This window comes from Acipenser ruthenus, unplaced genomic scaffold, assembly GCF_902713425.1.
Source record: "Acipenser ruthenus unplaced genomic scaffold, fAciRut3.2 maternal haplotype, whole genome shotgun sequence".
NCBI classification, from domain to species: Eukaryota; Metazoa; Chordata; class Actinopteri; order Acipenseriformes; family Acipenseridae; genus Acipenser; species Acipenser ruthenus.
In genome coordinates, this window is record NW_026707294.1 from 1,309 (window position 1) to 11,471 (window position 10,163).

Here is a 10,163-nt window from a genome sequence, read left to right on the forward strand (position 1 = left end):
ATTGGCAGAAAACAGTGGGACCCTGGTACACCCATCTACTGTCCGGCGTGGAAACAAGGCCAAGCGACTCAACTATGCACGAAAACACAGGAACTGGGGTGCAGAAAAATGGCAGCAGGTGCTCTGGACTGATGAGTCAAAATTTGAAATATTTGGCTATAGCAGAAGGCAGTTTGTTCGCGAAGGGCTGGAGAGTGGTACACGAATGAGTGTCTGCAGGCAACAGTGAAGCATGCCGGAGGTTCCTTGCAAGTTTGGGGCTGCATTTCTGCAAATGGAGTTGGGGATTTGGTCAGAATTAATGGTCTCCTCAATGCTGAGAAGTACAGGCAGATACTTATCCATCATGCAATACCATCAGGGATGCATCTGATTGGCCCCAAATTTATTCTGCAGCATGACAACGACCCCAAACATACAGCGAAAGTCATTAAGATCTATCTTCAGCGTAAAGAAGAACAAGGAGTCCTGGAAGTGATGGTATGGCCCCCACAGAGCCCTGATCTCAACATCATCGAGTCTGTCTGGGATTACATGAAGAGAGAGAAGCAACTGAGGCTGCCTAAATCCACAGAAGAACTGTGGTTAGTTCTCCAAGATTTTTGGGCCAACCTTCCTGCCGATTTCCTTCAAAAACTGTGTGCAAGTGTACCTAGAAGAATTGATGCTGTTTTGAAGGCAAAGGGTGGTCACACCAAATATTGATTAGATGTAGATTTTTCTTTTGTTCACTCACTTTGCATTTTGTTAATTGTTAAATATAAACTATTAACATGTCTATTTTTGAAAGCATTCTTACTTTACAGCATTTTGTCACACCTGCCTAAAACTTTTGCACAGTACTGTATATATATGTATTGTAAGTTGCCCTGGATAACAGTCTCTGTTAATAAATCATGTGCCTGGCTGTCAGGATCCATTATAAAAGTGATGAGGAAAAGCAATGCCTTCCATCTTAGCCTTCCTAACACTGCCAAGAGACAAACCTGTGCTGTCTCACCCTGTGCTTTTACCAGAAGAGACACTCGGGGATCCCCAGATTTTAGAAATTCAATGAGGTCTGGGTAAAAGAAGTTTGTGTTTAGCACCAGACGTACCTGTTTTTAATGATGGTGTAGGTGTCCTTTCCCTTGGTGTCTGTGGGTGAGGAGTAGCAGGAATCTGCAGATACCTGGAGGCTTGTATCCTTAGAATCCACAACAAATTCAATGTAGAGCCTCCCACTCAGATCCACTTCATAGGGAAATTCCGTGACTGGATCATTAAAGGCTTTAGTTTTGAATAAGTGTAGAGAGACCTTGTATTTACCCTGATTCAGCCATACCCTCAACCATAGGGTTGAACTGAAAACTGAAGGTCTCATTAGCCGTCATCTCGCATGTTAAAGGGATCTCAAGACGACGTACAGGTATTGGGGTGTCTGTAACAGTGCCATAAACCGTGTTGGAATAAACTATCTTGTTTCCTTCCACCTGAAAAAGCAATGTGATAACGTTAAAAGAAGGGTTTGATGGTGTTCTAGATTCTTTTAGATATGCTGAATGCTATGACACAAATACCCCGTTTACACTAGCACACCCGTACCATGAGGGCTCCACACCTTTTTGGTTTATTTTTTAAATTATAAATATATTTCCGCATACATCCCTGTTTTACACATTTGGCAAAAATATTTACTCGCTAGAAACTGACAAATCAAATGTTTTGCTTATGTGTATGGATTGCATACATATTGCATCATCAACTTGCTACTCAGTACGTTCATTATGTGTACGTCAGTCGCTCGGCTCGCCTTTCTTTAATGTAAATGCGAACCATGCAAGCCAGCTCCAGCTCCAGACCCAGCTCGGCTCGGGTGTGGTAGTGTAAACGGGGTAATAGGCACTGGGTGCTCCATGGGTGCTCCGGGGCTCAAGCACCCACCGAAAACAATTAGCATGTGCTCAGCACCCACTAGCCACGGCCATTTTAGTTTTACAAGATACATTTTATTAATGATATGTTAAAAACATTTACCTGAAACCAAACTTTAACAATGGTACCACTAGGGCAGAAGCACATAACTGACTGCACAGTGTCATACGAGAAGAAGCCTATGCTATGACAGGGATTTTTTTTTTTTTTTTTTAAATCTCTGATGAGAAAATGTGAAACTTCTTACAAATTAAATTGTTACAAACGTCTTACAAATTACAAATGATTTATCCCAATTAAAAGGTTAAGTAACACATTTTGATGCTGGTGCAAAGCACAACACAGTCAATAGTACCATATACAGTACTGCACTCTTCATAATATGCTGCAGATCAAAGGTTTCACAACATTAGAGTACAGTAGTAATTCAAAGGCTTGAGCCCTGGATCTAAGTACAGGTCAGTACAGAGACCATTTTATTGATGCAGATGCTTGTAGAGTCCATCCTGTGTGTTCTGCAGGATACCATTGTGAGTGCAGAATATTACTAATGTCAATTGCATTGCATTTGCATAAAACATTTACCCAACATGAGCTAGGTATTTAAGTATTCTAAGTATTTTAGTAATTATCAGTTTACAATTGTACAAATTGCTAAATTTGTAATGACCAAAACCTTACTGCAATGCAAATTCATTATAAAACTAACCAGTATTTGGTGTCACTTGAAAGCAAACCTGTTTTCTATTGACATACATATAACCTATGGTACTGTACAAGTGAAATACATACTAAAACTATTTATTTAATTTCCCATTATAATATGAAGGAACAGCCTTACCCGAGACGCAGTTCCACACGCGCTGAATAGTACCCTCACCACCACCCAGTTTCCTGCATCTTGTGCTTTGCATTGTTGGTCATTATTCTGCAGATGGATGTTATCAATGGTGACCTTGGCATCGGTTAGCAGAGCCTTTGGAAACCGGTATTCAGCTGCATCAGAAGCACAGTTCAAAGATCCCTCTTTTCATTTCATAAAAGAAGATTGACACACTCAAAAATTCAGTCAGTTAGTAAGAATCCTTTTTTTCAGTGACAAATTATTTTACCCCATTTCTTCTCAATTAAGAATGGCCAATTATATCGAGTTCCATGATGCACGACGTCCCAAACATTAGTAAAGTTTCTCATTAATTACCATAATCATGTTATAAACAATGACACGGATTGTGAAAAGTTTCCTTCTTCCAGGAGTGTTTGTCTTGTCCTGGGAAAGCAGAGGGTTCCTGTACTTTCCCATTCCCTGGATCACTTGTACTTCACTCATCTGGGTTAACCCACAATTCTCCCCACCTTATAAATATAGCCATGCAGCTCTCGTCATGCAGCTCCAGCCATGTAATGCGTGCGCAGGTTGTAATAGACGTCATTATTCATCTGGTAAATGTCTGTAATAATGTTTTTAAACAATCTATTAAATAATGATGGTTTAATCAAATCAAGGCATAATTAGTGTTTTTTTCAAATAAATACATTTCAAGATCTGCTCCTGGGGAGCTCCCACACATTGATTTAAATAATCTTCATCATTATTTTCTGAACCCAGTTACATAGAAATATTCCTCATATGCTTCTTTTATCAGCTACTGAGATGCATTATTATTGGGGAAATGTCATACAGTGTGATATGGATAACTATAATAATATGTAATAATGCACACAGTGATATGCATATTACCATATCATCTGACATTCCTATTGCAATCGCGTACTACAGTCATCTGTATTTAAATAATAAATCTTCATCAACACTCTTTCAAAATGTCCAGCATACAAAGAGTGTGTTGGTATTAGGGAGATTACTGTTTTGCTTTTCTTTCAAATTTGAATTTATAAAACAAAAATACATAGGTTATGTCAAATTGACATTTTTGCTTTGTTACGTTTATTGTTATTGTTAATAGTAATTGTTTGATGGGGGTCTTATGAAGTTTCCATCGGCTGTATTCCGATAAGGTACGCTGTGATCATGTGATTGGGGTGTTCAGATGAATGAGCTTGCCTTTGGCAGTATAATGATGACGTCAATTAAAAGCTGCGTACGCATGACTTCATGGCTGGAGGATCCAGGCTGTTCGTTTATGCTGCATCTCATATGTATTGTCGATACAGCCAAAAGAGATTCTCTACATTATGAAGTATGGAGGCTGTTTACTTTGCTGTTTGAGGGAAGTTTATCCAAACATAGTATTATCAGTTTTAAAGCCTAAATTTTATTGTGCCGGAGCACTTCGAAATGTGTCACTTGTGCCGTCACCATCAGAGTAATGACATGTAATTCAAAAACGAATTTCCATTTCTGCGAGTCCATTTTAAATAAATAAAATGCAGGCACTACAAATTATTTGAGACTACCTACATCAGTAATAAATTGACCATGCATGATTTACTGAGAAAACGCCCAACAAAACTTCCTTAAATTAAGGAGAAGTGAAAATCCAAAAAACAAAAAAATACCCACCTTGGTACCATATATGCAATACTTTTTTCACTATTCAAATGTTGCAGTAACAAAACCTAATGACACGAACTGAAGGGGAATGCATGCGATCAGGCTACCTACGCTTTCTTTCCAACTATAGTAGGCTATAGTTTTTAGGGTGCGTTCAAAAGTGAAATTTCTGATACATTTTTTTTGTGTGTTCTGACACATGCTTTAGTTGCAAGAGCTTAACTGTTGAGTCGGGTCGAGTCCAAAAAAAGGTGTGCTTGCTCAGGATCGGGTCGGTTTTGAGTCTGGCTTAAAATTCAGGATCGAGCAGACCTCCAAATTGCAGCCATTTTGGTGCTGCTTTTCTCTTTCCAGAATACAGTAAACACCAGCAAGTGGAGATGAGTTTCTCATTTTACAACTAATTTCTTTAAGAGAAGCCTTTGCTAAATTATCACTACCTAATACAATTTCACATTTCTTGTGAGATTACATCATTGTGGAAAAAAATGGTACTTACTTTGAACTCCTATGACAGAATTTGCACAGAGAAAACTGAAGGTTAGGAAGATGAACATCCTGTAAAAAAAAAAAAAAAGGTTTTGTTTAAACTTGCTGTAAGATACTGCGACTTTAGCGGCTGCTAAAACATGTCCCTGCATTAAAACATAATAACATTAGAAATATGAGAACAAGGAAAGGCCAGCTTACATTCTGCAGGTTGAGTCCTCTTTCAGGTCAGGATGGAGTATCTTCTACCAGGCTTTTCTGGACTGCAGCAGATTCAGGTCCTGATGTCTTGCTGAACTTCAAGTGTTACTTTCTTATATCTTAACTTAGTTCCCTAAGATGGAAAGGTTTAGATTGTCATCCCTTTATGATTGGTTACTTTAACATGGCCATTCCACTCTTTCTATGCTAGAATTGGTTATGTTGTACATTGTGTTGGTATATTATTGGTTAGTTATAATTCAGTCTGCTCATGCAATAATTCATGTGATCCTTCTTTTTCAAACCTCTTCTTTTGAACCTTTCTTCTGTCACATAAAAGCATTTACTCTGCATACCATTTCTCTCTGACTGTCATCCATCAAAATAGCCTCTGTGGTTTCTCAATTACATCTTAACATTACATTCTGAGATCACCACCTCAGCACACTTCCTTTTAATAACATCTGTGGTTTGCAGAACTTCATTTTATACTTTTTTTTAACAAATAAATACTAACTAAAAAAAATCTAGAATATACAGTATGATTATAAGTTTAAATATTAGTCTTAACCCTACAAACCACACTTTCTCCACAAACTACAGACCAAGTGCATCCAACACCCAGGAAGTGATGTTATCCCAACACGACGCTCAACTTGAAGTGCATTATTCCTATTATACAATGGCTCAAGCTATAAAAACTTACACAAATTCAGAGTAGATATCCATCGTTACAATTTATAGTCTTCATTTAAATAAGAAAAAGAGTTCACCAAAACTTAACAACATTAATTAAAAACAAACGTATGGTACTAATAATAAATGATGAGGTTTCAATGTTCTCTTTCAACCGGGACGGCATCTTTTTGCGTTTTTGTTATAATATTATTATTTCTTATGTATGGCTTATACTGGGAAGCAGCATGAAGTTATGACAGGTAAACAGGATCTTGAATGCTGGAATCTAAAGCATGACTTCTGTTTACATGGTATTTTTTTTATAAATAATTTAGTCGTTGCTAATTATTTTTTTTATTATTTTCTCCCCAATTTAGAATGGCCAGTTATTTTTAGGCTCAGCTCACCACGACCACCCCTGCGCTGACTCGGGAGGGCGAAGACGAACACACGCTGTCCTCCGAAGCGTGTGCCGTCAGCCAACCGCATTTCTTCACACTGCGGACTCACCATGCAGCCACCCAAGAAGCTCCAATCCTCGGTCGGCAAAGGAATAGCCTGGACTCGAACTCGCGATGTCCAGATAGGGCACATCCTGCACTCCACACGGAGCGCCTTTACTGGATGCGCCATTCGGGAGCCCTTACATGGTTGTGGCGGAGTGTCCCGCCCCTATATATTTATTTATTATTATTTGTATTTTCCCTGTGAGGATACGTGGCTGATCAGCTACTGATTATTTAACTAGCTGACAGTCACGCATCCTTACTAAACTCGTGCAGACTGTGGCCGAGGGGTAATAAGATAATGAACAGCTAGTTAACCCCTCGGTCAGAGTATAAGAACCTGCAGCTGTCCGTGTACAGAGGAGAGTATGGGGAGCGGAGAGAGCGAGGAGAAAATAAAACAACTGCTACGTATCGTGCTGGGTTAAAACCAGCACGCTTATTTGTTTCTATTTGTTTGGCCAACGTGCCTTTTTGTTTTGTGTTTTGTTATTTGTTTAAATCCTTTTTGTATTATGATTTAATAAAAGCAGCTGAACGTCGTAGCGTTTCAGCTTTCACCCGCCCATCCACTGTTTTGGTTCTGTTACTTCCTGGTCCGTGACGTCACCACACCTCACCACTGCAAGCCATCCTGCCACATAGGTATTTTTAAGCTATTTTAAGCATGTGAATTTAAATCACACTATCTAAACACCATGCTTCTACTTTAGCAAGAGGAATGCAAGTGATATGCATGTGCTAAATCCTTAATGTGGAGGCAATTTTCGAATGCATGTACACCCCATCATTCAGTGTTTTTATATATAATTTTTGAAATGTTTGAGGTGCCGCACACAGTGCCATCACTTTAGGAACCTGACATGGGTTTAGACCACTGCTCTTTAAGAACATATAATAATCTGCAGCTACAGATCAAATTGTTAAATACATTGTAAATTAATAATGATTACATTTAGGAAGAAATTACAGACATTAGAAAAATACAATAAAAGTAAAAATGTGCCATAACCATTTATAGTCCTTCGTACTGTAGCGCCCTCTCTACAGGGCTATTGACTTGACTACGCCACCCCTTAATTATTCCAGGAGTAAGGGGAGCTATGAATTACAAGGTCTCTCTTATATTGTGATCCCCACTTGAGTTCCTTCCAATTAAATGAAAGAATAATAATACAATTAAACATGCATATCTTAAAAACCTTACCCAAAATAGGCAGGGCAATATTTATGGGCATTGTGATCTGGGGGAGGCTGAAGACAGACTCCCAACGCTTTTGCTCAGATTTTCTTTAGAAACACAATTCTTTAAGTAGTTAAAGTTCTTGTTTCTACCCCAAAGGGTTACACTCAGGTTTGTTGGCTTGCAATATATTGAACCTATGCACTGTAGTGTTTATTTGAGTCTTCAGTTTTAATGCCAACATGCAAGGTAAGTGCATGTATGAAAGCAAACCAAACAAATAAATAACAAAGCACAGGAGCGATAATGAAAACAGAATAACAAAACTCAACGAAAGCAAAATCAAATTGAAACAATTCAACAGAAACAAAACAGTGGCCAACACGTCTCCTATAAAAAGAGAAACAAACATACGCATGATCTCAAACCGGACAAAATTCTGATAGGTTGCTAATAAAGCAATGCACTAACTATTGTACACTCGTTTATTTATTAAAACCAAGTAAACTGTCTAAATAATTTAACAACAAAAGAAAACAAACCATACACTACCTTGGGTGAACCAGACTACCGACTTTCTCTCCTTACTGTTCACCCTACTAAATACCAATAAAAAATTGAAAGTATTTAGAGGCAAGGGAGATCAGCACAAAAACAAAGCTGGAGAGTGAAATCTTTATTTCTTAATCTTACCGACAATAACAGCACTGCGATCCAAAGAAAATGAAAACCACGGTAGTCTTGATTCACAGAACTCTGTCTTTTCAGATGGACTTGTAATCCTGTCTTGTATGCTGTGCTCTTCTGCCCTATTGTCATTGAAAATGCACTATTCAGCCCTCAACCTCAGGGATTTAAAATCAAGGGGTATCATACAGTGCGTTTACATGAGCATAAGAATTCCGATATTTTTCGGAAAACTAATTCTGATATCAAGCCATGTATATTCCTTAGATCAGTTTTCGGAAAACAGCACCTAGAAATTTCCGATTCAATTCCGAAAACGAACCAAATGTATATCATGTAAACGCACTTTTCTGAAAACTTATTCTGATAGCGTACTGCACATGTGCAAACTTTGACCTTCATTCCTGCACGTGGTTTTAGAAAATAGAGAAAATAATAATAATATGTAGTCAGTCTGCATGGATCCATTTGCTCCGTTATTGAATCGTATTTTGTCATATACTTGTACTTGCTAGAACAGAAGTCATTGTATTTTATCTTGCTCTTAATTGTATTAATACTTGTACTGTGATTCTTGAAATGTATTTTTGTGTATGATTATAAGTCGCCCTAGATAAGTGCGTCTGCTAAGAAATAAATAATAATAATATTATTACATACAATTACCCATTTATACAGTTGGGTTTTTACTGGAGCAATCTAGGTAAAGTAGCAGTGTCCCCCACCTGGGATTGAACCCACAACCCTCTGGTCAAGAGTCCAGAGCCCTAACCACTACTCCACACTGCTGCCCTACTTAAACACATTTACACTGGCTATAGGGTTAACTGCAAGTGGGATGGATAGAATGAAACTAATTTTACCAACCTGTGTGACTTCCTTAATGCCTAGATTGATAGTTTGGTACAGTTGATAATTCAGTCATATGCAGTCTTGGTATTGATAGAATGCTACAGTGTTTCAACCTGCCATTTAATAACTGCCTAGGCTGTTACTTTATTGCAGTACACACTTGTATTAGTCCATAGGTGGGAGGTCTGACATTACAAACAGACTGTCTTGCTTTTTGTGTTCACCCACAGCTGAGTTGGAGAAAAACATGCTATTTAGCTCTGCGCATGCTGTCGTATAGAATTTGAAGAGCCTGGGCAGAATCCCTTCTACCAGACCAGACAGGGTAACATTTCTCACCCTTTTGAGGGTGACTGACCCGGGTCCCTACACTCTGAACTCACAATTGCCAGATGTATATAGTTTCTTTCATGCCATCGGACCCCAAATCTCTTTACAGGAAGAAAGGGACTCCCTTCATCCACACTGCAGCTATTATGCCCAGCACACTGACACAGCAGTTCAGATGAGAAGTGAAGACTCGCTTAGCCAATTCAACTCTGTGGGTCATTTAAAAAGGCCAAAGTGGCTAAATTTGAATTTAGTCAGGATACCAGGGTTAGCATTCCTACTGCCTAATCATTTAATTAGCACCAAGAAATCTTTAATGATGTTCGTGTGAGTATTTGTCAGGTACTCTGGTTTCCTCCCACAATCCAAAGACATGCTGGCTAAGTGGATTGGCCTTTTTATATTGCCCCTTAGTTGCCCTGCGATGGACTGGCATCCCGTCCAGGGTGTAGTCCTTATCTTGCGCCCTATGTCTACAGGGTAAGGCTCCGGCTCACCTCAACACTCTATGGGATTAAGTGGTTACAGATAATGAATGGATCTTTAATGAGCAGTTATCAGTATCCCAGTATCCATTTTAACGTCTCATCCAAAAGGAAATGTTTCCAGCAGCACAGTATCCCGAGTACCATTCTGGAATATTGGTGTTTTACACCAGCTGGGAGTGAAGAGAGTCCCGCCACCACCTGCTGTATACCCTTCAAACCCTATTAGAAATTCTTTGTGCTACATTTTCAACACTTTTTACTGGCCCCTCACAAACTACACTTGCTCAGCACACCATTTCCCTTGGACTTTGCCATACATC

At 38.8% G+C, this 10,163-nt stretch overlaps 1 long non-coding RNA gene across 1 annotated transcript; it reads right to left on the reverse strand.

The window, feature by feature from the left end:
• Window positions 1–840: 840 nt before the first annotated feature.
• LOC131725179 (uncharacterized) lies at window positions 841–8,682 on the reverse strand. Its single transcript, XR_009320508.1, has 5 exons — window positions 8,180–8,682; window positions 5,120–5,252; window positions 4,929–4,987; window positions 2,756–2,910; window positions 841–1,472 (listed from the first exon to the last, which is right to left on the reverse strand). It is a non-coding gene; the product is annotated as an uncharacterized LOC131725179 (long non-coding RNA).
• Between the last annotated feature and the right edge of the window lie 1,481 nt (window positions 8,683–10,163).